General features: G+C 49.5%; 1 long non-coding RNA gene across 1 annotated transcript; it reads left to right on the top strand.

The window, feature by feature from the left end:
* The first annotated feature begins 2691 nt into the window (after positions 1 to 2691).
* Positions 2692 to 5648, top strand: LOC120666004. Its single transcript, XR_005671501.1, has 2 exons — positions 2692 to 5240; positions 5324 to 5648. It is a non-coding gene; the product is annotated as an uncharacterized LOC120666004 (long non-coding RNA).
* The last annotated feature ends 22222 nt before the right edge of the window (positions 5649 to 27870 follow it).

The following is a 27870-nucleotide window of genomic DNA, read 5'->3' as shown; positions in this document are numbered from 1 at the left end:
CGGACCGCGCCAGTGAACTCCGGCCATGTAGGTACGCCGATGGTCCTCTCGATCTCGTCGAACCACCGTAGTGCTGGGCCTGTTATCTTGAAAGAAATAGTCCGTACCTTCAGGAACTCCGGTGTCTCCTAGGCGTCCAAGCACTGGTTGCAGCGGTGCAACCAGAGCAGTGGATCAGTACTGCCATCGAAGGTCGGAATGCGGATCTTGGGGGCTGCGGTGTTTGCTTCCATGGCTTGTCGATGAGTAGATGCAATCTGAGGAGGGGGCGTACAGATGCAATCTGGGTGGGATTGGGTGGGAATTTTGGCGGCAGCGGCGGAAGCAAATGTCGCAGGATCAAAAGCTCTGAATACCAAGTTGATGTGGACTGATTATCGAATACTAGAACAGCAGGATAAATCGGCTATTCGCCCTCCCGCAGGAGGCTCTGAGATGCACTCTTGATCTATTTTCTGCTTGCCTAACCCTAAGACTCCTAGCAGCCTTTTATAGACAAGGCGCCTAACAAACTTGACCCTTAAGTAATCTAATCTTTATCCTAAACCCTAATATGTTGGCGCTACAGTACCGCGGTACTGTTCACGCGCAGTACTTGTGGCCTAGGCCTGTGGCCGGCCCACTTGCCATAACAGGCTGCGTGCGAGCCGCGGGCCCCACCTCCCCAGTGTGCGATCTGCGGAGCCTCTCCAACCGCAGTGGCGTCCTCCACCCCGTCTGTCGGATCTGCGTCGATGCCGTACTATCGCCCCACCGAGGAGGCTGGAGCGCCGAGCAGGTTTGAATACCCTGAATATCTTCTCTTTCCACTGTAATATCATGAAAATTGTGAATTGCGTCTAGTGTCTTAGATCAGTGTTTTGTGTTTTTCTCCTTTTTCATGCCACTATATACTATATCAACTATATTGCAGTTTAATTTAGGTGGAAGCATGTGCTGTCTCATCTTAACACACTTTTTTTCCCGTATGAACATAAATTGTGAATCGTGTGTGAGCATCCCGTATTCATATTGCCGTGGTCCAGGGTAGGCATAGTCGCATAGACCCTTGTGTGCGTTATGCTGTGTTCATATTTCTTACCTGGACCAGTGATTTAAAACCCTGGAAATTCCTTGTTCGTTGTATATGTGTGTTTAGCTCTTTTGTTTCTGAAAATACGTGTCTAGCAGAATTATCCATGCACTTGTCCTTATTTCAATTGCAATTGGCTAGAGCCTAGATGAGTATAGGGACTGTAGTACCATAATATGTAGCTAATTGGCTCATCATCCCTATTCAATGCAGAATGAATGTTTATGAAAGGCTGAGTGTATGGAGGCTTATCACCTCGTTGTTTGCTTTCTCGTCGACCCCTGAGCTGATATTTGGAGCCGCGCTGCTGTACTACTTCAGGGTGTTCGAAAAAGGCAAATAGGTTCCAACAAGTATGCTGTAAGTAATTTTGTGCTCAAGGCATTTGACATGCAGTTTATCGATCATCATTTACTTATGCTGATGTAGTGAACATATAGATCTTCATCGTATTGTTAACTATGGTGTCTGTCCTACTTCAAATCCTTGTTTTAGGATACATGAACGGTATGCCTTTCGTTAGTGCTTTGTAATACATACCTCTGTTAAATCCTGCTTGAACGATTGTCACATTTCACCTACTTTATTTCAGCTTACCATAGCCATCAAACTAGAAATCCATATCATTTAATTGTCAAGACTTGTCTAGGAGCAAAATGGAAGGGACATTTGTAGTAGAGTTTTTAGTCCCACACCATGTAAATTGCTTTTGTATATTCTAACTTGGGAAACTAAACTGTCCATTAAAAAAAGAAAATAATTATGCATATTATATTGTAAATTTAGAGAACAAGGTAGCTAAGCAAATGAACATTACTAACTATCATTGTTATTTTTTAATTGTGCTTGTCATCATTCATTTTTCTTGTTTTAAATATAAACTTCACCTTTTTGCATATTCTATATAGTAGACACTTTCATTGGGTGGAGCTTAAGAACTCAACAGGGAGGGCAATCACCAGGATCCATTGCGGCCACGAGAGATGGCGACCTATTACATCACATGCCTGAACCGAGAAACAAGAAATCAAAAAAGCAGCAAAACCTGAGATCCCGCAAAACCTAACCCTAATCGCTGCGGGTGGCCATGAGGAAACAAGCACACGTACCTTTCCCTTAGTCGCAGCGGAATTGAATTGCGGTCACCATGGCAAGAGCCAAAGGCCGCCGTTGCGCTGGGGGCGGCGGGACGGGAGAGGCGGCGGCGGCGGTGCAGTGGGGAAGAAAGGCGTCGGCGGCGGCGGGATAGCGAGAGGGGGGGGGGGGGTGAGGAGAGTGGGAGCGGTCAACGGGCTGGACCGGGGTCACGGGCACATGAACAAAGGGGCGGGGGCACAAAGGACATTTCGCCTCACCTTGCTGACCGGGCGTCAACGTGGGCTGCCGCCGTGTTTTATCACATATGCAAAAGTGATAAAAACATAAGATTTCCAGTTACAGTAATACTAAATCTGTAGGAGCCCGTTTAAGAGTGCTAAAGCAGCGAGTGACCTTTCTTATAATTCCTTATAATTATAATGTAAAAATGTAAAAAACCCCGCCTGGCCGTATCCCTCCCCTCCCCTCTCCTGTCTCCTCCCCCACAGCTCCTTCCACACCACCGCCGGCGCCCTCTCCCACGCTGCTCCTCTCCTCCCCCGCCTCCCTCCCTTCCTTTCCCTTCCCCTCTACTTCCCCACCTTCCTCACCTCCCTTCCCCTCTCCTCCCCTACCTCCCTCCCCTCCTGCTAGGCCTCCCCGCCGAGCGGCGCGGGGCACGCAGCGGCCGAGCTGTCAAGCAGCGGCGTCGGGGAGTGCGGATCTACGGCGGGGTGGGCGGATCTGCGGTGCGGTGGCGGGGCGTACGGATCTGCGTCGCGGCAGCGGTGCCGGGCCTCACCTCTTCCAGGCGAGCGGGGATGCGCGGTGACCGGCGCGGCGGTGCGGAAGCGCAACGAGTGGGGCGAAGGCATGGACGTGCTGCTTGGACTGGGCGTCTTCACTACCCTGCATCGTGGTGTTAAGGTAATTTCTATATTTGCAATTCATTCTGATACGAGGAGCCAATACAAAGACGCCTCCCTCTCCTTGTTTTTCCCACACCCTCGGCGCAATCATCTGAATGGCATTCCTGTTCGAGGGGCAAGTGTTGCATTGTTGATATATGCCAGATCCTAAAGAGAGGGGGATAACTAGCTTTAGCTTGAAGTTAGTGCTGGTTAGTTGCCTAAATAGGAGTACCGATTGATATTCAATTGTGGATTTGACATGAAATTGTCTGCTACAATGAGCACATTAGGAGGTGAATTTGTGGCTTCAGCGAACACGATCTAGAAATTGTTCAATGACTAATTACATGGTGCAGTGCCTGCCGCTCGTAACATGCTATAAAATTATTTTCATTATTGCAGTGTTCTGGTAGGCATATGTCAACTTCTATTAGGTCAATTCTTGCGTAGCCACCTTGCATCGATATTTAATGGGGACCTCCAAAATTGTTCTTGGACATTGCTTTAATTCTCCTGTTGTTTGCAGTTCCGGTGGACATGCTAGAAGCACATAGTGGATCTTTTGCTATGGCTGCAAAGTGAATATGGATGATCTCGTAGTAAAAAATAAGCTTGATGGAGCTTTTGCATCTAACAGTGTGTTTGCCTTCATTCCTTGTTGTTCGATGTTTATTTAAACCATACCTCTACTGCTTGAGTCCCTATATTTTCTCATGTTCATGGCATTAAGTGAATAGAAAAAAACTTGAGGTTAGTAAATGGAAAAAGATCCATTAGAGCCTTAAATTATGATCTTATCACTTATATAATCAGCAGTGTTATTTGCTCATTTTTTCTATTTATATTAGTAAATGTCTATTCTACTGCTAACGAGGAGGCTGCAGCTGGTAGCATGCTAACCTGGAGCAGCGGTGAGACCAGGTGAGACCGTACCTCATGATATTGATTGCCATGTTGTGATAGAATCAAAGCTTTTCTTCCCTAATTAAGTTTAGAAGGCCATGCAAATAAATTTGACGTATTATTTCTGATGACAGAATTAATCTCACTTATAAATAACTAAATCAGTGCAAATAGCTTAGATGATGAGCTCTTAGTTAATAATAGCTAAGGAAAGCAAAATAACTGATTCAGAGTTAAGAGTAGTACTGAGCTTCAGTCTGTCATGCAAATAAATTTGACGTATTCTTTCTGATTACAGAATCAACCTCAAATATAAATAACCAAGTCAGTGCAAATAGCTTAAGTGATGACCTCTTAGTTAATAATAGCTAAAGAAAGAAAAATAGCGGATTCAGAATTAAGAGTAGTACTGAGCTTCAGTCTGTTAGTAAAGCAAGACCGATTGCATTAGCTCAGTACAAAATAGAAGTATGATGGCAATAAATTGTCATTCAGTGAATTCTGAAGATGAAGTAGACATGGATCTAACTAGAAGAATATATATGAAGGATCCTGCAACAATCTATTTAAATTTTTTCCTGGCGATTTCCTATTGTTAGAGAGGGAGGGTTGAACAAGTGTTACTCTTCCACTAGGATAAATAAACTGATGTGTCTACTCAATGTGATATGATCTTTAACAGTTTTGCAGTACATTTGAGAAAACAACACTAGACTAATATCAAAGTTAGTTTCCAATTCCTAATTCTGACAATTTGGTGACCTGTGGTTCATGTCGCGACTAGCTTAAATTAATCACATAATCACTTTCTAGGTCAACTTTCATGATATTCTGTTGAACATATCCTTTTAAACCAATCAAGACCATGATCTTTTGTATGAAGTCCTCTCCTTGATGTAAATTGCAAAACCATAATATTTTTAGTTTGTTCAGTTTCTTTTCCTCCATTCAAGGCTGCTGTCTTTCCTGTCTCCTTTGAGGACACTAAACCTGCAAGTAAGACTTTACAATTTTTCACATTAACTATGATTGGTTGCTAATAACCTTCTTTCTCTACAGTGCTCAAAACTATTCTATCTTGCTAGGTATGATGCAAGTAATTCGTTAAAATTCTTATTCTTATCGATGCATAATTTGGACCCGCGAACTGATGGTAGTTGTTTATAGTTCAGTTTGTATTACTCACATTATTTGGTGGTCCTTAGTTAATGAACAATCCTCTTGCCATTGCCTTGTAAATTGCCCTTCCTTTCCTGCATCTGCACATAGTTTTCAAGGTAACATTCTTGATATAATATGATTGCATCTTTTGTTCTCCTAAATAGACCCCTTTCTTATATAATGCAGTTGGTTCTTGCAGATTCACGCCAAGTTTCAAGCTTTCATTTGTTGTCAAGTAAGGGTCGAATTTCTTACACTTATAAGGCATACCTAAATGGCTTGGTTCAATATGTTGGTTTCATAAGTTGTGAGTTGGGACAACTATGGCGTGGCAATGTTGGTGTTCCTAAATATTATGTGTGATATCTATATTTTTCTATATTTGGTCATCAGTTCTAAAAGACTATTGTTTAAGGAGTGCATTGCTAATTGTGTCGGCCTTTTTATTGATACTCAGTCTAGAATCATGATAAGTGTATTTGACATTACATTATAAATCAGCTGTTTGAATGATCTCCCACAAAGTACAAAGCATATTCTGTGAAATATATTTATTTTCCTTATATGTTGTGTTATTTAGGTCCTTTTCATGACATCATGAGATTCAATATTTGTTTTGCCCGTAGCAACGCACGGGCACGAACCTAGTCTCCAGTAAACAGACAAGAGCGGAGTTATCGTCTTATCGGCCGGCTAATCACAAGTATCAATATCTTTTCCCTTCCCTTGCGGCGATGGCAGGAGGCAGCGCGAGGCGCGTGCGGCTCACTGACCTGGACGGCCCACCGTGGCGGTGCGTGGGGTTGTTGGGCTCCTTCGGCAGTGAGCTGGCGCGGGGCCCAACTGCCATTGGGCAAGGGAGTTGTTCAAACATCCCGTGAGTCTCTCTTTCTTGCGAGATGGGGAGATAATGAACTGTGTCCTCTGTCTAGCTGAATTTGGTTAGCCGTATATCGATAGTTGGATGCGTTTCACGGGTTTGAATTTGGAAAGTAGGTGGATAAATATTACTAGTATTGGGCTGTTTAAATTTTGGGTCAGATCTTTAATTCTTTTTAGATAAAATTTGAGTTCTGGAATTCAGAAGCCCGAGTACGTATTCGGGTCAGGGTTTAATTATCCGACCGGTGACCGGTAACCGCCGGCCTCCGGTTCCGGTATACCGGTCCGGTTTGGCCGGTTACCGGTCGGAATCGGTCAAATCCAAATTTGAATTCAAACTTCCCAGTTCAACCGATTCGTACCGGTATACCGGCCGGTTTGACTGGTATACCGATCGGTTTGGCTGGTAACCGGCCGGTTTGACTGGTAACCGGCCGATTTGACTGGTAACCGGTTAAATTCAATTTTTTTTCTTTTTTGTTTAAATTCAAATGCCCGCAAAGTATACTAAATAAATGTTTGTATAACATATTTTGGTCTAAATGAACCCTCCAACCCTCTTTTGTACTACTTTTACATTGTATTTGTATACTTTTGTATACACGTTTTTTTGTTTAACTTCAAATCCCCGCAAACTATACTAAATGAACGATTTTTTGAGAAAATTTGACACCATTAGATTCATCGCACCTTGAAATATTTTTAGGATTTTTTTGGGAATTTTTCATTTTTTTGAATTCAAATTTAAATTTTGAATTTGGACCGGTTTCATACCGGACCAAACCAGAACCGGTCCGGACCGGTTTGACCGGTAACCGGTCAAACCGGACCGGTTACCGACGGTTTGGTTAACCCTGATTCGGGTCAGGTGTTTTGTGCCCGCGGAATCCTGAGATGTGAAGGACAACAGCGGCACACGAACTCGGCGTGCACTGTGCGTGCTGCTGCCTGTCACGTCGACGGGTCACGGCCTTAGGGGGGCACACAGGAGGAAGATGATGGATACTGTCTGAGGATCTGATGGGTGGAGAATCGTGGCGCCGGAGATAATCCGCCTTGCGGCACAAGTTTAGAAACTTTTTCTCAGTTCTGATGAGGAATGGTTATAAGAACGGAAATATGTTCTCAAGCTCCACGATAAAGTTTTAAATTTTCATTTTTGAAAAATGGAAATTGAGAGAATTCGTACATTTTTTCGTTAAGCACTGACCGCTTTTTTTTACCCAAACAAACCATGGATCACACGTGTATTCTGATGAGGGCGAGATGATCTGAATGCCTGAATCCTGATAGGATGATAGGAGAGAACTAAGATAACCATGAATGCAAGGTACAACAAGACACGCAGCACGAGCATAGAAGCGGCTCCATTATTTGATACCATGGTTAACATTACAGTATGCACACTCTCATACATAAGACCAAGAGATGCTCATGGTCTCGAACCAAACCGGCAAGGAAGGTCCATATAAAAGGCGCGCACACTTGCAACAACCAGAAGTACTCGGAACATGGTGTTCGCATTATTCCAGTCCAATCATGGGTTCAAACTACAGACGCTACGCCTACCCACACCACTGATAGCGACTGATCAGATAAACGCATGGGGTCCACAAGGTAGCACCAAAGCACAAGGGGGATGGGCGCTTACGCGTTCACCTTGGGTGCCCATCCCGCAATCAGGTGCTCCTTGGCTGGCTTAGTCTTCACAAAAGATTCGCGGCTGAAAAGTGCCTGCACAAAGACAAACGTGATCTTGATTATTTGATTCTGGAAAGAATTATGCAACTGATAGTGAAATTGCGATCAGCTGAGCACTTGTGTACCTTGGTGTATGCATGGACGCTGGTCAGGTTTTCTGGGATCTTCCAGCCCTTGAAATGCTCCACTGCAACCTGGAGGTGGAAGAGCTTCGCCCCAGGCTAAGATCTGCAGCTGATACATTCTCCGCGTTGATGTAGGGACCCTGCAGCAATCGTGCCCCCCCTGCGTTGCTCTCCCAGGCGACTCGGGGGGGCGACCCTCGCCGCCGCCCAACCTCTTCCTCCTCGCCGCCTACGGTGGCCGCCGCCGTCGCCGGCGATCGTCCGTGCGGCGGCGGCGGCCCGTGGCTGAGCCGAAGCCGGCTCAGCTCGTCGCCTCCCCCTCCCCCCGGCCTCAAACCTTGCCGTCGCCGTCGGCCCCAAACGCGTCGCCGCCGGCCACCGGGGCCAGATCCGGGCTCTCCCTCACCGGATCTGGGCCCCCACGGGCCGGATCTGGCCGTCCTTGGCCGCCTTCGTCGGTTGTCGCCGAGGGGCGCCGCCGCTTCGGGGCTCCTCCGGGCGCCGCGGCTGCCTTGCCAGGTTTGCGCCTCGCCGCTCCCCCGCTCCTCCTTCACGGCTTCCTTGCCGTGTCTCAGGTGTGCTGCCGCACCTCCGGTTCACCGCCGCTCGCTCTGGCCCGCGTGGCCGCGCCGCGGGGACGGGGCGGGGCCGCCGCCGCTCGCCCCGGTCCGCGCGGTCGCGTGGCCTTGCTGCTGGGGATTGGGCGCTGGGGTGGCCATCCGCTTCGGCCTCGCCGCACCCCTGGCCGGCCCTGCGTCTGCTGCTCGCCCTGCTCCGGTTGCCGCTTCAGGGCATGCGCCCCTCCTCGTGGGGATCGGAGTCTGCGCTCCCTCGCGGGCGCCGGTGGGGGCGTTCTCTGCTGTTATTGGGCAGCCAGGGTCCGTCGCCACCTGCACCCTCCGGCCGGGGGACTAGCCGCCCTTTGGTGCTTCGCCTGGGCGTGGGGACGTGTCCTCGCTGCTCTCGATGGCCATGTGGCCATGGCTGCCGCTCCGATTTGTGGCCGCGCCGCCGTTTGCTCTGTCGGCCGTCGGCTCTGGGTTGGAAAGGGGCGGTGACGAAAGCCTTGGATCCACTTGCGGACCGATGACGACGACGCCCTCGGGTGCCGTTTACCTTCTTGAAGGCGTCATCTTTCTGCCCCTTTCCTACCTCTCCAGCGAGCTTTCCGGGTGAAAACCTAGATCATGTTGGTCGGACAACGACGGCGCCTGTGGCGTCGTTTCCTTTCTAGAGGCGTTGTCTTGGAAGCTTTGTTGGTGGCGGTCCTTTGCTCTCCTTGGAGAGCTTCTGCTCCTGCACCTGCCTTCGCGCTTGGTCGTCGGCTTCTCTTCGCTGGCGGATGCTTTGCCGCCTTTTCGGTCTAGCGGATGCTTTGCCGCTGTCGTCGCGTTGGTTGAAGTTCAGGCGGATGCTTTGCCGTCGTGGTTGGTTGGTTGTTCGGGTGGATGCTTGGCCACCTTTGTTAGGTCGTAGACCTTTGCCCCTGGACGGTGTTTGTTTCTGCTAGCGGGTTCATTTGTAGAGCTGTGGCTTTGGGGTGTGGGTTGTGCCCTTTGTCCTCTCTGTGCTGCTGTCTGTGTTGTCGTTGTGTTTGTGTGTGTGTTTTTTCAGTGTTTCTCTAGTTTTAGTCATTTGTGCTCTTGTGTTGGTCAAGCTCTGTTTGGCCACATCAAGATTGTGTCTGTAACTGCTTTCTTCTTAATGAAAAACGTACTCAGGCACGATCGCGAAAAAGATGTAGGGGCCCTGCAAACATGGTAATGTTGATAATGGCGTCATGAAAGGTCTGGTTCAATCAAACAAGATTCAGACCAGGCCAAGCAACAAGGTTCTTAATCAAACCAAAACGATCGTGTTTCGTTGTATAAATGCAGAGAAATGTGGCAAGTGGGTATGACTGAAATGACCGTTGAAGCATGTGTTATGTCTATTCCCTTGACGAAAAGCAGCAGCCATATCAATCACTTAAAGACCTCATGCCTGCAACTTACATGAGCTTTCAGATGCTCGTCTAGTGCCTGCAATTCATCAAGAAGTGCCTTCTCTGTGCGAACGGCAGTGACGCCGAGCTGGCTAGCAGGGCTCAGTAGCGTCCCCTGCTTGTCGGCCGGAGTTCGATCCCCTTTGGGGATGGATTTTCCGGTTGGTAGTGTAGGGGTAAAAAAATCCCCTCGTCTGTCCCCATGTCCAAAGTATAGTCTGGGTCCGGCCTAACTCACAAGGAGACGGGCCACTATGTATGGGTGGGGGCAGGGTTTCAGGGGTTTTTTTGACCTGTGTGAGAAGATTTTCTTCTTAATACAATGCCGTGGGGGGTGGTCTTTCCCCCGCAGGTCAAGTTTTTTTTTTTAAGAAGTGCCTTCTCTGAACAATCACTAGCATCTTTGCTCTTCAGGACTTGACAAAGGATGGGAAATCTTTGATCCCATGTCATCACAACCATACGAGAAAACAGTAAGATAACTGCCAAAGCTCAACTGAAAATGCAGCAACACAAGAAAGCGTGATAATGCTTCAGAATAACTTGGTAAAAGAGATGACAATTCTTAAAAGTTGTTATTGTTTCAAAAGCTATCAAATCAGCACTTGATAGATCCTACTGCAGGGTGAAGCTACTTCTCATACTGAAGTGCATGAAAGTATTCAGTCGTATTCATATCCTTAACAAATACAATACTTCCTTCTTTAGTAGGATATTAGTCACCAATGCCCATGAAAAACAAGTTTCTAATCCAAACGCCACAAGAATTGTGATGCATCAGGCGCATGGATTGTGAGGCGACACATCTCTGAAACGAATGCAGATTTTACTGATTCTCAACCTTTTAACAAAAAACCTTACAGGACTACGTTCAAGGTTCTAAATAGCCGGCTATAGCCACCGCTATAGCCTGCTATAGCTTTTGGGAGACGAGAAAGCTAAGTCTTCCGTCTCTTAGCTCTAAACGGCTAGGTCCGCTAATAGCGGGCTATATCCCGCTATAGCCGCTAAATTAAGGGTTATTTAGTCAGCTAAATCATATAATTAGTATTTATTTAGTTTAAGTTTAGTATTGAACTTTGTCATTTACAAAATTTAAAATTTCATCAATGATGTAACGAGGGAATGAAACCCAAGACGTACTTCAGTACATGAAATCTTTTTGATTTCATGTTTATATGCAAAATTACTCAGAGATTTATGCATGATGCTGAGGTACAAATGCGTAATTGTGAGATGCTCCTAGAAGGTTAGAGAGTATGCATGAATCATGGTCACCATGCTTGGTGAAACATGGAATACTCTAGAAATTAGATGTTTGTATGGTCAGATAAGTATGTAGAAAATTCTAGAGTTAGATAGTTGTAAAGAAGTCTGCAGAAGATGGACACATGGAAAAACAATATGAGTCATGGAGTCCTATAAATAGGGGTATTTCCCTCCCCTCTTGCCATACCATGGCATAAGAGGTCTCAAGTAGGAGATGACAAGGTTGCCATGTAGTGTACTAGTATCATGGTAGGGTAGGCACATTTCTACTAAGTTATGGTGAATAAAGATTCGAGTTTCCATATAGAGTTGTGTCTCTCATATTAGTGTTTAGGTGAAGGTCTTTTTGGTGCAGTGTGGGCATAGGGTGCACAAAAGAAGTGATATCAAACTAGATACAACTTCTCGAAAGTCGGTGTCAAGGTTAGAGGCACCGATTTCTCAACACATTGTATTTATAGAACCGCTAAATGGATTAGCTAGGCTATAGCTTGCTATAACCTTTCTTAGCCTCTACAAACACTAAACGTTAAATGTTGTAGCCCGCTATTTTAAACACTACTACGTATACAACAATGATCTTCAGAGCAAAGCAATAGTTAAATTTATGCTCCGCTTGGAACATGGGAATTTCACATTGAAATGTTTAATTCCTATAAGAATTAAGAAAATCTCCCGTGCTCAAACATGACCCAGCTACTTCGCTAGGAAGATGGAGATGTGAAAAGCTAAATGCAGAATTTTCCTAAAAGACAGGGCATGAGGAAGACAACTTACACTGATGCATATTCTGGAGGGGTGACCAGAAATGGAGTTGGGAACTTCTCCTCAACAACTTGATTGGATCACATAGCCGCGGCCATTCTGAATTCCTCACACATGCAAATCAAATTAGAAGTTTTGAACCTCCAACATCATGTTATGATGCTAACCAAAAGTTTAGTTGACAAAAGAGATGAATACAATTTTTTCAAACTAAAAGAGAGATCGAGATCTGATAGACGAATCTAACTGATAAATTGGTGCTGAAAACCTAGGGGTCGATCTCATCGTATAGTTGCAAAATTTGTAGTAGTAATGCAGCAGTGTTACTTTTCAATCACCAATCCCACACTCCTAATCTGGTAGTGGATGTTTGGCAGCACCGACAACTAATCCTAACACGCCCAATTACCCGAAATTCGAATCTGAACAAGCCAACCACGAACGCACGTCACGTTAGCAACAAGCCATATTCGCTCAGCTCTGCGCTGATCTACGAGACTATGAGCGACCGATCAGAGAAACGGGTGGTGCGCGTACCTTGGAGCACGTAGGTGACCTTGGCGGAGTCGGAGTAGCTGGGGAGCGAGAGGCCGCCGCCGGCGAGTGAGAGTTTGGCCGCGCCAATGGAGGTGACGTCGAGCATGGATAGGTCGGCAGGGCTCCAGTCGTACTAGGCGCCACCCTTGCCGCCGTACGCCTTCTTCGGCTGCCTCGGGGTCAGATCCACCGCCATCGCGCTGAAGGACAAGCGAGCTTCGCTTCAAGAAGGTTCGGGAAAAAAAGGGCGATGGATGGAAGAAGAGGTTGCGATCGGGGGTTTTGGTGTGAGGACGGTGACGGGGGCTGGTGGCGGCTATTTAGGCTGTGTTTGGTTGGTGGGATGGGGGTAGAGGGAGCCGCTCCATCCCAATAGTGGTCTGGCGTGGCAGAGCAAATAATGGCTATTAACCGGGGTCAATCCTAGATTAATGGGTGGATTAGGATGCGAGTTTATCTCCAGTAAACAGATGGGAGCGGGTTTATCAGTTGGCTAATCAAAAGCATCAACCTCTTTCCCCTTCCCCTACGGCGATGGCATGGGAAGTGCGCGACGAGGCGTGCCGTACGGCTCGCTGACCCGGAGGGACCACCCGCGGCGGTGCGTGGGGTTGTTGGGCTCCCTTTCACGGTGACCTGGCACGAGGCCGACCTGCCATTGGGAAAGGTAGCTATTCAAATGATCTCCTGGGTCTGTCTCTTGTGAGACGGGGAGCTATGTCCTCAGTCTAACTGGATTTGGTCAGCCGTATATCGCCGAAAGCTTGTATAGTTGGATGAGTCCCATGGGTTTGAATTTGGAAAGTAGGTGGATAATAATTACTAGTACTGGGCTGTTTAAATTTTCGATGAGATCTTGAATCCTTTTTAGATAAGTTTTGTGGGCTGGAATTCGGACGCGCACGTATGTATCCGGGTAAGGCGTTTTGTGCCCGCGGAATCCTGCGGTGTGAAGGACGGCAGCGGCACACGAATTTGGTGGTTTGGGAAAAGAGTGATGGATGGAAGAAGATGTTGTGATCGGGGTTTTGGTGTGAGGACGGCGACGGGGGCTGGGGGCGGCTATTTATAGTGGCTAGGTGCGGCGGAGTGGATAATTACTATTAACCGGGGCCAATCATGGATTAATGGGTGGATTAGGATGCGGGTTTACCTCCAATAAATAGACGGGAGTGGGGTTATCGACTGGCTAATCAAAGGCATCAACCTCTTTACCCTTCCCCTACGGCGATGGTAGGGGAAGCGCGCGACGAGGCGTGCCATGCAGCTCACTGACCGGAGGGACGACTCGCAGCGGTGCGTGGGGTTGTTGGGCTCCCTTTCGCGGTGACCTGGCGTGGGGCCCACCTGACATTGGGCAAGGTAGCAGTTCAAACGATCACGCGGGTCTGTCTCTTGCGAGACGGGGAGCTGTGTCCTCTGTCTTGCTGGATTTAGTTAGCCGTATATCGCCGATAAGCTTGGATAGTTGGATGAGTCCCACGGGTTTGAATTTTGAAAGTAGGTGGAGAAGTATTCCTAGTATTGGGTTGTTTAAATTTTGGATGAGATCTTCAATCCTTTTTAGATAAGATTTGAGGGCTGGAATTTGGACGCACACGTACATATCCGGGTGAGTTATTTTGTGCCCGCGGAATCCTGCGGTGTGAAGGACGACATCAGCACACGAACTCGGTTGTTAGGGAAAAAAGGGCGGTGGATGGAAGAATAGGTTGTGATCAGGGTTTTGGTGTGTGGATGTTGACGGGGCTAGGGGCGGCTATTTATAGCGGCCAGGCGCGGCGGAGCGGATAATGGTTATTAACTGGGACCAATCATGGATTAACGGGTGGATTAGGATGCGGGTTTATCTCCAATAAATAGATGGGAGCGGGGTTATCGGCTGGCTAATTAAAAGCATCAACCTCTTTCCCCTTCCCCTACGGCGATGGTAGGGGAAGTGCACGACAAGGCGTGCCGTGCGGCTCGCTGACCCGGAGGGACCACCCTCGGCGGTGTGTGGGGTTGTTGGGCTCCCTTTCGCGGTGACCTAGCGCGGGGCCGACCTGCCATTGGGCAAGGTAGCTGTTCAAACGATCCCGTGGGTCTTTCTCTTGCGAGATGGGGAGCTGTGTCCTCTGTCTAGCTAGATTTGGTTTGCGGTATATCGTTGATAAGCTTGGATAGTTGGATGAGTCCCACGGGTTTGAATTTTAAAAGAAGGTGGATAAGTATTACTAGTACTGGGCTGTTTAAATTTTGGATGAGATCTTCTATCCTTTTTAGATAAGATTTGAGGGCTGGAATTCAGACGTGCACGTACATATCCGGGTCAAGCGTTTTGTGCCCGCGGAATCCTGCGGTGTGAAGGACGACAGCGGCACACGAACTCGGTGGTTTGGGAAAATAGGGCGATGGATGGAAGAAGAGGTTGTGATCGGGGTTTTGGTGTGAGGACGGCGACGGGGGCTGGGGCCGGCTATTTATAGCAACCAGGCGCGGCGTAGCGGATAATGGCTATTAACCTGGACCAATCTTGGATTAACGGGTGGAGTAGGATGCGGGTTTATCTCCAACAAATAGACGGGAGTGGGTTATCGGCTGGCTAATCAAAAGCATCAACCTCTTTCCCCTTCCCCTACGGTGATGGCAGGGGAAGCGCGCGACGAGGCGGAATGCGTGGCTCGCTGACCCGGAGGGACCACCCGTGGCACTGCGTGGGGTTGTTGGGCTCCCTTTCGCAGTAACCTGGCGGGGCCCACCTGCCATTGAGCAAGGTAGCTGTTCAAACGATCTCGTGGGTCTGTCTCTTGCGAAACACGGAGCTGTGTCCTCTGTCTAGCTGGATTTGGTTATTCGTATATTGTCGATAAGCTTGGATAGTTGGATGAGTCCCATGGGTTTGAATTTACAAAGTAGGTGGATAAGTATTCCAAGTACTGGGTTGTTTAAATTTTGGATGAGATCTTCAATCCTTTTTAGATAAGATTTGAGGGCTGGAATTCGGATGCGCACGTACGTATCCGGGTCAGGCGTTTTGTGCCTGCGGAATCCTGCGGTGTGAAGGACGACAGCGCCACACAAACTTGGTGGTTCGGCAAATAAGGGCGATGGATGGAAGAACAGGTTGTGATCGGGGTTTTGGTGTGAGAACGGCGACGGGGGTTGGGGGCAGCCATTTATAGCTGCCAGCCGCGGCGGAGCGGATAATGGCTATTAACTGGGGTCAATCATGGATTAACGGGTGGATTAGGATATAGGTTTATCTCCAATAAATAGATGGGAGAGGTGTTATCAGCTAGCTAATCAAAAGCATCAACCTCTTTCCCCTTCCCCTACGACGATGGCTGGGGAAGTGCGCGACGAGGCGTGCCGTGCGGCTCGCTGATCCGGATGGACCACCCACGGCGGTGCGTGGGGTTGTTGTGCTCCCTTTCGCAGTGACCTGGTGCTGGGCCGACCTGCCATTGGGCAAGGTAGCTATTCAAACGATCTCGTGGGTCTGTCTCTTGCGAGACGGGAAGCTGTGTCCGCTGTCTAGCCGGATTTGGTTAGCCGTATATCGCCGAAAGCTTGGATAGTTGGATGAGTCACATGGGTTTGAATTTGGAAAGTAGGTGGATAATTATTACTAGTACTGGGCTGTTTAAATTTTGGATGAGATCTTCAATCCTTTTTAGATAAGATTTGAGGGCTGGAATTCGGACGTGCACGTACGTATCCGGGTCAGGCATTTTGTGCCCGCGGAATCCTGCGGTGTGAAGGACGGCAACGGCACACGAATTTGGTGGTTTGGGAAAAAGAGTGATGGATGGAAGAAGAGGTTGTGATCGGGGTTTTGGTGTGAGGACAGCGACGGGGGCTGGGGCCGGCTATTTATAGCAACCAGGCGCGGTGTAGCGGATAATGGCTATTAACCTGGACCAATCTTGGATTAACGGGTGGAGTAGGATGCGGGTTTATCTCCAACAAATAGACGGGAGTGGGTTATCGGCTGGCTAATCAAAAGCATCAACCTCTTTCCCCTTCCCCTACGGTGATGGCAGGGGAAGCGCGCGACGAGGCGGAATGCGTGGCTCGCTGACCCGGAGGGACCACCCGTGGCACTGTGTGGGGTTGTTGGGCTCCCTTTCGCAGTAACCTGGCGGGGCCCACCTGCCATTGAGCAAGGTAGCTGTTCAAACGATCTCGTGGGTTTGTCTCTTGCGAAACGCGGAGCTGTGTCCTCTGTCTAGCTGGATTTGGTTATTCGTATATTGTCGATAAGCTTGGATAGTTGGATGAGTCCCATGGGTTTGAATTTACAAAGTAGGTGGATAAGTATTCCAAGTACTGGGTTGTTTAAATTTTGGATGAGATCTTCAATCCTTTTTAGATAAGATTTGAGGGCTGGAATTCGGATGCGCACGTACGTATCCGGGTCAGGCGTTTTGTGCCTGCGGAATCCTGCGGTGTGAAGGACGACAGCGCCACACAAACTTGGTGGTTCGGCAAATAAGGGCGATGGATGGAAGAACAAGTTGTGATCGGGGTTTTGGTGTGAGAACGGCGACGGGGGTTGGGGGCAGCCATTTATAGCTGCCAGCCGCGGCGGAGCGGATAATGGCTATTAACTGGGGTCAATCATGGATTAACGGGTGGATTAGGATATAGGTTTATCTCCAATAAATAGATGGGAGAGGTGTTATCAGCTAGCTAATCAAAAGCATCAACCTCTTTCCCCTTCCCCTACGACGATGGCTGGGGAAGTGCGCGACGAGGCGTGCCGTGCGGCTCGCTGATCCGGATGGACCACCCACGGCGGTGCGTGGGGTTGTTGTGCTCCCTTTCGCAGTGACCTAGTGCAGGGCCGACCTGCCATTGGGCAAGGTAGCTATTCAAACGATCTTGTGGGTCTGTCTCTTGCGAGACGGGAAGCTGTGTCCTCTGTCTAGCCGGATTTGGTTAGCCGTATATCGCCGAAAGCTTGGATAGTTGGATGAGTCACATGGGTTTGAATTTGGAAAGTAGGTGGATACTTATTACTAGTACTGGGCTGTTTAAATTTTGGATGAGATCTTCAATCCTTTTTAGATAAGATTTGAGGGCTGGAATTCGGACGTGCACGTACGTATCTGGGTCAGGCATTTTGTGCCCGCGGAATCCTGCGGTGTGAAGGACGGCAACGGCACACGAATTTGGTGGTTTGGGAAAAAGAGTGATGGATGGAAGAAGATGTTGTGATCGGGGTTTTGGTGTGAGGACGGCGACGGGGGCTGGGGGCGGCTATTTATAGCGGCTAGGCGCGGCGGAGTGGATAATGACTATTAACCGAGGCCAATCATGGATTAATGGGTGGATTAGGATGCGGGTTTATCTCCAATAAACAGACGGGAGTGGGATTATCGACTGGCTAATCAAAGGCATCAATCTCTTTACCCTTCCCCTACGGCGATGGTAGGGGAAGCGCGCGACGAGGCGTGCCGTGCAGCTCGCTGACCCGGAGGGATGACTCGCGGCAGTGCGTGGGGTTGTTGGGCTCCCTTTCACGGTGACCTGGCGTGGGGCCCACCTGACATTGGGCAAGGTAGCAGTTCAAACGATCACGCGGGTCTGTCTCTTGCGAGACGGGGAGCTGTGTCCTCTGTCTTGCTGGATTTAGTTAGCCGTATATCGCCGATAAGCTTGGATAGTTGGATGAGTCCCACGGGTTTGAATTTTGAAAGTAGGTGGAGAAGTATTCCTAGTATTGGGTTGTTTAAATTTTGGATGAGATCTTCAATCCTTTTTAGATAAGATTTGAGGGCTGGAATTTGGACGCATACGTACATATCCGGGCGAGTTGTTTTGTGCCCGCGGAATCCTGCGGTGTGAAGGACGACATCGGCACACGAACTCGGTTGTTAGGGAAAAAAGGGCGGTGGATGGAAGAATAGGTTGTGATCGGGGTTTTGGTGTGTGGATGTTGACGGGGCTAGGGGCGGCTATTTATAGCGGCCAGGCACGGCGGAGCGGATAATGGTTATTAACTGGGACTAATCATGGATTAACGGGTGGATTAGGATGCGGGTTTATCTCCAATAAACTGATGGGAGCGGGGTTATCGGCTGGCTAATTAAAAGCATCAACCTCTTTCCCCTTCCCCTACGGCGATGGCAGGGGAAGTGCACGACAAGGCGTGCCGTGCGGCTCGCTGACCCGGAGGGACCACCCTCGGCGGTGCGTGGGGTTGTTGGGCTCGCTTTCGCGGTGACCTGGCGCGGGGCTGACCTACCATTGGGCAAGGTAGCTGTTCAAACGATCCCGTGGGTCTTTCTCTTGCGAGATGGGGAGCTGTGTCCTCTGTCTAGCTAGATTTGGTTTGCGGTATATCGCTGATAAGCTTGGATAGTTGGATGAGTCCCACGGGTTTGAATTTTAAAAGAAGGTGGATAAGTATTACTAGTACTGGGCTGTTTAAATTTTGGATGAGATCTTCAATCCTTTTTAGATAAGATTTGAGGGCTGGAATTCAGACGCGCACGTACATATCCGGGTCAGGTGTTTTGTGCCCGCGGAATCCTGCGGTGTGAAGGACGACAGCGGCACACGAACTCGGTGGTTCGGGAAAATAGGGCGATGGATGGAAGAAGAGGTTGTGATCGGGGTTTTGGTGTGAGGACAGCGACGGGGCTGGGGCCAGCTATTTATAGCAACCAGGCGCGGCGGAGTGGATAATGGCTATTAACCTGGACCAATCTTGGATTAACGGGTGGATTAGGATGCGGGTTTATCTCCAACAAATAGACGGGAGTGGGTTATCGGCTGGCTAATCAAAAGCATCAACCTCTTTCCCCTTCCCCTACGGTGAATGCAGGGGAAGCGCGCGACGAGGCGGGATGCGTGGCTCGCTGACCCGGAGGGACCACCCGTGGCACTGCGTGGGGTTGTTGGGCTCCCTTTCGCAGTAACTTGGCGGGGCCCACCTGCCATTGAGCAAGGTAACTGTTCAAACGATCCCGTGGGTCTGTCTCTTGCGAAACGCGGAGCTGTGTCCTCTGTCTAGCTGGATTTAGTTAGTCGTATACTGCCGATAAGCTTGGATAGTTGGATGAGTCCCATGGGTTTGAATTTACAAAGTAGGTGGATAAGTATTCCAAGTACTGGGTTGTTTAAATTTTGGATGAGATCTTCAATCCTTTTTAGATAAGATTTGACGGCTGGAATTCGGATGCGCACGTACGTATCCGGGTCAGGCGTTTTGTGCCTGCGGAATCCTGCGGTGTGAAGGACGACAGCGCCACACAAACTTGGTGGTTCGGCAAATAAGGGCGATGGATGGAAGAACAGGTTGTGATCGGGGTTTTGTGTGAGAATGGCGATGGGGGTTGGGGGCAGCTATTTATAGCTGCCAGCCGCGGCGGAGCGGATAATGGCTATTAACTGGGGTCAATCATGGATTAACGGGTGGATTAGGATGCAGGTTTATCTCCAATAAATAGATGGTAGCGGGGTTATCAGCTAGCTAATCAAAAGCATCAACCTCTTTCCCCTTTCCCTACGACGATGGCTGGAGAAGTGCGCGACGAGGCGTGCCGTGCGGCTCGCTGATCCGGATGGACCACCCACGGCGGTGCGTGGGGTTGTTGGGCTCCCTTTCGCAGTGACCTGGTGCGGGGCCGACCTGTCATTGGGCAAGGTAGTTATTCAAATGATCTCGTGGGTCTGTCTCTTGCGAGACGGGAAGCTGTGTCCTCTTTCTAGCCAGATTTGGTTAGCCGTATATCGCCGAAAGCTTGGATAGTTGGATGAGTCCCATGGGTTTGAATTTGGAAAGTAGGTGGATAATTATTACTAGTACTGGGCTGTTTAAATTTTGGATGAGATCTTCAATCCTTTTTAGATAAGATTTGAGGGCTGGAATTCGGACGTGCACGTACGTATCCGGGTCAGGCATTTTGTGCCCGCGGAATCCTGCGGTGTGAAGGACGGCAACGGCACACGAATTTGGTGGTTTGGGAAAAAGAGTGATGGATGGAAGAAGATGTTGTGATCGGGGTTTTGGTGTGAGGACGGCGACGGGGGCTGGGGGCGGCTATTTATAGCGGCTAGGCGCGGCGGAGTGGATAATGACTATTAACCGAGGCCAATCATGGATTAATGGGTGGATTAGGATGCGGGTTTATCTCCAATAAACAGACGGGAGTGGGATTATCGACTGGCTAATCAAAGGCATCAATCTCTTTACCCTTCCCCTACGGCGATGGTAGGGGAAGCGCGCGACGAGGCGTGCCGTGCAGCTCGCTGACCCGGAGGGACGACTCGCGGCAGTGCGTGGGGTTGTTGGGCTCCCTTTCGCGGTGACCTGGCGTGGGGCCCACCTGACATTGGGCAAGGTAGCAGTTCAAACGATCACGCGGGTCTGTCTCTTGCGAGACGGGGAGCTGTGTCCTCTGTCTTGCTGGATTTAGTTAGTCGTATATCGCCGATAAGCTTGGATAGTTGGATGAGTCCCACGGGTTTGAATTTTGAAAGTAGGTGGAGAAGTATTCCTAGTATTGGGTTGTTTAAATTTTGGATGAGATCTTCAATCCTTTTTAGATAAGATTTGAGGGCTGGAATTTGGACGCACACGTACATATCCGGGCGAGTTGTTTTGTGCCCGCGGAATCCTGCGGTGTGAAGGACGACATCGGCACACGAACTCGGTTGTTAGGGAAAAAAGGGCGGTGGATGGAAGAATAGGTTGTGATCGGGGTTTTGGTGTGTGGATGTTGACGGGGCTAGGGGCGGCTATTTATAGCGGCCAGGCACGGCGGAGCGGATAATGGTTATTAACTGGGACCAATCATGGATTAACGGGTGGATTAGGATGCGGGTTTATCTCCAATAAACTGATGGGAGCGGGGTTATCGGCTGGCTAATTAAAAGCATCAACCTCTTTCCCCTTCCCCTACGGCGATGGCAGGGGAAGTGCACGACAAGGCGTGCCGTGCGGCTCGCTGACCCGGAGGGACCACCCTCGGCGGTGCGTGGGGTTGTTGGGCTCCCTTTCGCGGTGACCTGGCGCGGGGCTGACCTACCATTGGGCAAGGTAGCTGTTCAAACGATCCCGTGGGTCTTTCTCTTGCGAGATGGGGAGCTGTGTCCTCTGTCTAGCTAGATTTGGTTTGCGGTATATCGCTGATAAGCTTGGATAGTTGGATGAGTCCCACGGGTTTGAATTTTAAAAGAAGGTGGATAAGTATTACTAGTACTGGGCTGTTTAAATTTTGGATGAGATCTTCAATCCTTTTTAGATAAGATTTGAGGGCTGGAATTCAGACGCGCACGTACATATCCGGGTCAGGCGTTTTATGCCCGCGGAATCCTGCGGTGTGAAGGACGACAGCAGCACACGAACTCGGTGGTTCGGGAAAATAGGGCGATGGATGGAAGAAGAGGTTGTGATCGGGGTTTTGGTGTGAGGACAGCGACGGGGCTGGGGCCAGCTATTTATAGCAACCAGGCGCGGCGGAGTGGATAATGGCTATTAACCTGGACCAATCTTGGATTAACGGGTGGATTAGGATGCGGGTTTATCTCCAACAAATAGACGGGAGTGGGTTATCGGCTGGCTAATCGAAAGCATCAACCTCTTTCCCCTTCCCCTACGGTGAATGCAGGGGAAGCGCACGACGAGGCGGGATGCGTGGCTCGCTGACCCGGAGGGACCACCCGTGGCACTGCGTGGGGTTGTTGGGCTCCCTTTCGCAGTAACTTGGCGGGGCCCACCTGCCATTGAGCAAGGTAACTGTTCAAACAATCCCGTGGGTCTGTCTCTTGCGAAACGCGGAGCTGTGTCCTCTGTCTAGCTGGATTTAGTTAGTCGTATACTGCCGATAAGCTTGGATAGTTGGATGAGTCCCATGGGTTTGAATTTACAAAGTAGGTGGATAAGTATTCCAAGTACTGGGTTGTTTAAATTTTGGATGAGATCTTCAATCCTTTTTAGATAAGATTTGAGGGCTGGAATTCGGATGCGCACGTACGTATCCGGGTCAGGCGTTTTGTGCCTGCGGAATCCTGCGGTGTGAAGGACGACAGCGCCACACAAACTTGGTGGTTCGGCAAATAAGGGCGATGGATGGAAGAACAGGTTGTGATCGGGGTTTTGTGTGAGAATGGCGATGGGGATTGGGGGCAGCTATTTATAGCTGCCAGCCGCGGCGGAGCGGATAATGGCTATTAACTGGGGTCAATCATGGATTAACGGGTGGATTAGGATGCAGGTTTATCTCCAATAAATAGATGGGAGCGGGGTTATCAGCTAGCTAATCAAAAGCATCAACCTCTTTCCCCTTTCCCTACGACGATGGCTGGAGAAGTGCGCGACGAGGCGTGCCGTGCGGCTCGCTGATCCGGATGGACCACCCACGGCGGTGCGTGGGGTTGTTGGGCTCCCTTTCGCAGTGACCTGGTGCGGGGCCGACCTGCCATTGGGCAAGGTAGTTATTCAAATGATCTCGTGGGTCTGTCTCTTGCGAGACGGGAAGCTGTGTCCTCTATCTAGCCGGATTTGGTTAGCCGTATATCGCCGAAAGCTTGGATAGTTGGATGAGTCCCATGGGTTTGAATTTGGAAAGTAGGTGGATAATTATTACTAGTACTGAGCTGTTTAAATTTTGGATGAGATCTTCAATCCTTTTTAGATAAGATTTGAGGGCTGGAATTTGGACGTGCACGTACGTATCCGGGTCAGGCGTTTTGTGCCCGCGGAATCCTGCGGTGTGAAGGATGGCAGCGGCACACGAACTTGGTGGTTCGGGAAAAAAGAGCGATGGATGGAAGAAGAGGTTGTGATCGGGGTTTTGGTGTGAGGACGGCGACGGGGGCTGGGGGTGGCTGTTTATAGTGGCCAGGCGCGGTGGAGCAGATAATGGCTATTAACCGGGGCCAATCCTGGAATAACAGATGGATTAGGATGCGGGTTTTTCTCCAGTAAACAGACAGGAGCGGGATTATTGGCGAGCTAATCAAAAGCATCAACCTCTTTCTCCTTCCCCAATGGCGATGGCACGGGAAGCGCGCGACAAGGCGTGCCGTGCGGCTCGTTGACCCAGAGGGACCACCCGCGGTGATGCGTGGGGTTGTTGGGCTCTCTTTCGCGGTGACCTGGCACGGTGCCGACCTGCCATTGGGCAAGGTAGCTGTTCAAACGATCCCGTGAGCGAGACGGGGAGCTGTGTCCTCTGTCTATTTGGATTTGGTTAGCGGTATATCGCCGATAAGCTTGGATAGTTGGATGAGTCCCACGGGTTTGAATTTTGAAAGTAGGTGGATAAGTATTACTTGTACTGGGCTGTTTAAATTTTGGATGAGATCTTCAATCCTTTTTAGATAAGATTTGAGGGATGGAATTCGGACACGCACGTAGGTATCCGGGTCAGGCATTTTGTGCCCGTGGAATCCAGCGCTGTGAAGGACGGCAGTGGCACACGAACTCGGTGGTTCGGGAAAACAGGGCGATGGACAAAATTTGGAGGCCTATCTCTGCCAGGTGGGGTCGGCCGACCCAGGGGTTCGGCCGGCGCAACTTGGGCCCCTCTGGCTCTAAATTTTCTCTCACGGGTTGGGGGGCACGTGGTGGTCCCCATGCAAGTGGTTTTGGATTTTATTTTGGGACTGAGGAGTTTGAAATGTGTCGAATTCTACTAAATTTATAATATCGAACTCGTCACTGGAGTTATATGGCATATGAAAAACTTTTAAACGCTGGCCATTTACCTTGAATAACTTACCTTCGTCGTCTTGAAGTGTGACGGCTCCATGTGATGATGCGTTGACGACGGCGTATGGCCCTTTCCACTTGCTTCTGAGCTTGCCTTCGCCGAAGAGCTTAACCCTGGAATGAAACAATAATACCTTATCTCTAGGTTTGAATTCTTTCAGCTTGATCCTCTTGTCATGCCATCTTTTTGTTCTGTCCAAGTAAATCTTGGCACTATGGTAAGCCTTCTCTCTCCATTCTTCCAATTCTGCCAGTTGGATCTGTCGATTTTTTTCCGGCTTACTTCAAATCCATGTTCCATTGCCGTATGGCCCAGTGGGCTCTGTGTTCTAGTTCTACTAGCAGATGTCATGTTTTCTCGTAGATGAGTTGAAATGGGGACATTTCGATGGGGGTTTTGTTTGTTGTCCTGTATGCCCAGAGCGCATTAGGCAACTTACTTTTCCATCCTTTCCCCATCTCGATGACGATCTTCTGCATGATATTTTTGATTTGTTTGTTGGATGTCTCTGCCTGACCGTTGGTTTGTGGGTGGTATGGAGTGGCAATGTTGTGCTTGGCTCCTAACTCCCTTAGGTAGTTTCGGAAGGTCTTGTCAGTGAAGTGTGACCCCCCGTCACTTATGACCATTCTTGGAGTTCCAAATCGGGGCAAGATTTTGGCCCGTCAATAACCTCAATTTTGGCTTTATCCACCTCTATTCCTCTTTCAGACACTAAGTGTCCGAGGATGATGCCTTCACGGACCATGAAATGACATTTTTCCCAATTGAGAACCAGGTCCTTCTCTTGGCATCTTTGTAGGACCTTGTCTAAATTTTCAAGACAGTGATCGAAAATTTTTCCATAGACGGAGAAATCGTCCATGAAAACTTCCATGATTTCCTCGATCATGTCAGAAAAGATAGACATCATGCATCTTTGGAATGATGCAGGAGCGTTACATAGCCCAAACGACATCCTACGATAAGCATAGGTTCCGTAGCGGCATGTAAACGTGGTCTAATTCTGGTCGTCGGGATGGATGGGAATCTGATGATAACCCGAATACCCATCAAGAAAACAGAAGAAGGAATGCTTAGCTAGGCATTCTAACATTTCTTCAATGAATGGAAGCGGAAGGTGATCCTTTTTTGTGGCTGCGTTGAGTTTTCGGTAATCTATGCACATCCTCCATCCCGTGACGGTTCATTGAGGGATTAGTTCATTTTTGTTATTTTCAACGACTGTCATACCTCCCTTCTTGGGTACTACCTGGACGGAGCTAACCCACTTGCTATGTGGCACGGGATAGATTATCCCGGCATACAGGAGTTTCAGGACCTCTTTTTTGACAACCTCCCGCATCATATTGTTGAGCCTATGCTGAGGCTCTCTGGAAGGTGCTTTTGAAGGATCTATCGGAATAAGATGCGTGCAGAGGGTAGGGCTGATTCCCCTTAAGGTCTTGGAGTGAGTAGTCGAACACGGCCCTATGCTTTTCCATAACTGCAATTAATTTTTCTGTTTCCTCATCAGATAGCTTGTCGCTAATGTTGACGGGGGTTTCAGTGTTATCTTTAGAAAAGCATAGCGGAGTCCAGAAGGAAGTATGTTGGGCCCCTTCTCATCCCTTTCTGAGCCCTTCGCTTAGGCCGCCGAAACAAATCAAGTTAGTGGCTCTTCAAGTTATCTTAGTAATTAGAATTCTATCTAGAGATAAGCCCTCTACCCTCGTACCTCTGCTCCCCAGCGGGTCCGGTTGAATCGCTCCAGACCACTAGTCGAAGCTTAATATTCCTTGGATTCGATATCCCAGGCTTACTCCCTGGTGAAAGCTACAATCGGTCTCTGTGCGCTTGCGAAGTAATTCGTTAGGCTAGGAGTGCCAGTTGAAGAGGAGGTTGTTCATGAGTAGGTAACTCAAATGTTTCATCCTGATCGTCCTCTTCTTCAGTAAAGAGTTCGGCATCGTTTTCTAAGGAGGATTCAGGAGTTTCTACAGGAAGGATGGCTTCAACCTCATCAACTATTTCTTCCTGGGGTGTAGGTTCGGTCATGAAATATTTTGACCGGAAGATCGGCAAGCTAATGTCCTTACCCCCAAGAGTTACGTTGAGTGTTCCTAAAGGAGAGATGTTTTGGAATATCTTCTCGACAGGATGCCCGATTTGTAACATCCCGGATTTTTCCGGAATGTTATAAAGTCAAAAAATGTGAATTTCAAAAAAAAATTTGTGGCAATCCTGTAAATAATTCATTAAGTAGGAATTCTACCTCTCTAAATTCTTAGAAAATTAAAACTTTGATTTGAATTAAGGATAATTATTTGCTAGTGTGAAAATATTTGGAGTTACTGGGATTTTATTGCATCTACCATGTTTGCTGGAATTTGATTTCGGTTTATTTTCTTGATTGAAAATTTATGTGGAAATTAAATTGAGGTGTGCCCCTCAATTTAATTTCAAACGCTAACTTCTGCGTGGGATTTGATTTGAATCGAATCATTCAAATTAAATCCAAAACCTCTGCCCTAACTCAGACCTAAGCCCTCGATCCTGGCCCAAGTTCCGACCCGTGACCCGGACCGCGATCCAAACCCAAAACCCGATCCAAACCCAGCCGCAAAACAAAAATCAAAGGCCATATGTGGTCTGCACAAAGCCTGACCCGGCCGGCCTTTCGGCCTGCCTCGTAACCCTCTCTGCAGCCCAATCCGGCCCAACACGCAGCCCAGCAGCAGCACCCTTCCCACCTTCCCTTTGTGACACCGACACCCAGGCCCCACATGCCAGCCGCAACACTCTGTTCCCCTTTCTTCTTTTCCCCCGACGCCGCCTCTGCTCGCCGCTTCCACCTCCGCGCCGGCCCAGGGAGATTCACCGAGCCGACGCCCAGTACAACGACAACGACGATCGTGCACTGCCTGCACTGCGTCAACCTCGCCACGGCCTTGCCTCGTCACGGCGCCGCCCTCGCCGTCCTCAGCCCGAACCGGTAGGCCGCTGTCCTGTTGCCCTCCACCCTGCCTTGCTGTCCGGCGTGAGCGACACCGCCGCCGATGAACCCTCCAGTAGCTGGCCCTAGGATCCCCTGTCCCTCGTTCTTGTGTAGGAGCCCGACGTGCCGCGTTCCGAACCCGCAGCCCGCCGTCGCTTGCACTGGTGGCGCTGCGCCACCGCCGTGGCCACGCCATGGCCTTGCCACGGCCATGCCCGGCGCGCACGTTCATGAAAACCGCCCAAGGCCGCACTTTCTCTAATACCATGGCACGCACACGCACAGCCGTAGTGAAGCTAAGCCTCACCACGGCCTCCTGGACACGAACACAGCCGCATCGTCGCAAGTTGCGACGTGGCCAGCCCTTTGGGGCATTTCATCGAACACCTTGCGGGCAGCCACCAGTCCAAGCCAACCGCGACGCCACCGCCAGAGCCGCCGAGGAGGGGAGGACCGAGCTTCATCTAGGGACCCTAGACGTGCCATCGAACCATAGTTCCGCCTTGCTCTCGCCATCCCTCCGGCCTAACCCCACCACGCGACCCTGAGCGCGCCCCAATCCTAAGCCTTGACCCCACCATGGGACGCGGGACCGTTTCGCCGTCCCTGACCCGCCTCGCCGACGACCCGAAGCCGATTCGTCGCCGCCGCTGGAGCCCAGCGGACCCGTCCGCCGCCGGAAGAAAGAAGCAGAGGAGGAAAAGAAATGAGGAAGGAGAAAGAAGAAGAGGAAAGGAGAAAAGAAGACGGGCCACTTTCGGCCCAGGAAGCCCGAAGCCGAGCCGGCCCTTTTTGCGT

This window comes from Panicum virgatum, chromosome 3N, assembly GCF_016808335.1.
Source record: "Panicum virgatum strain AP13 chromosome 3N, P.virgatum_v5, whole genome shotgun sequence".
In the NCBI taxonomy this organism is placed as follows: domain Eukaryota; kingdom Viridiplantae; phylum Streptophyta; class Magnoliopsida; order Poales; family Poaceae; genus Panicum; species Panicum virgatum.
The sequence above is the reverse complement of the archived record's forward strand: the minus strand, read 5'-3'. Positions and strand labels throughout refer to the sequence as shown.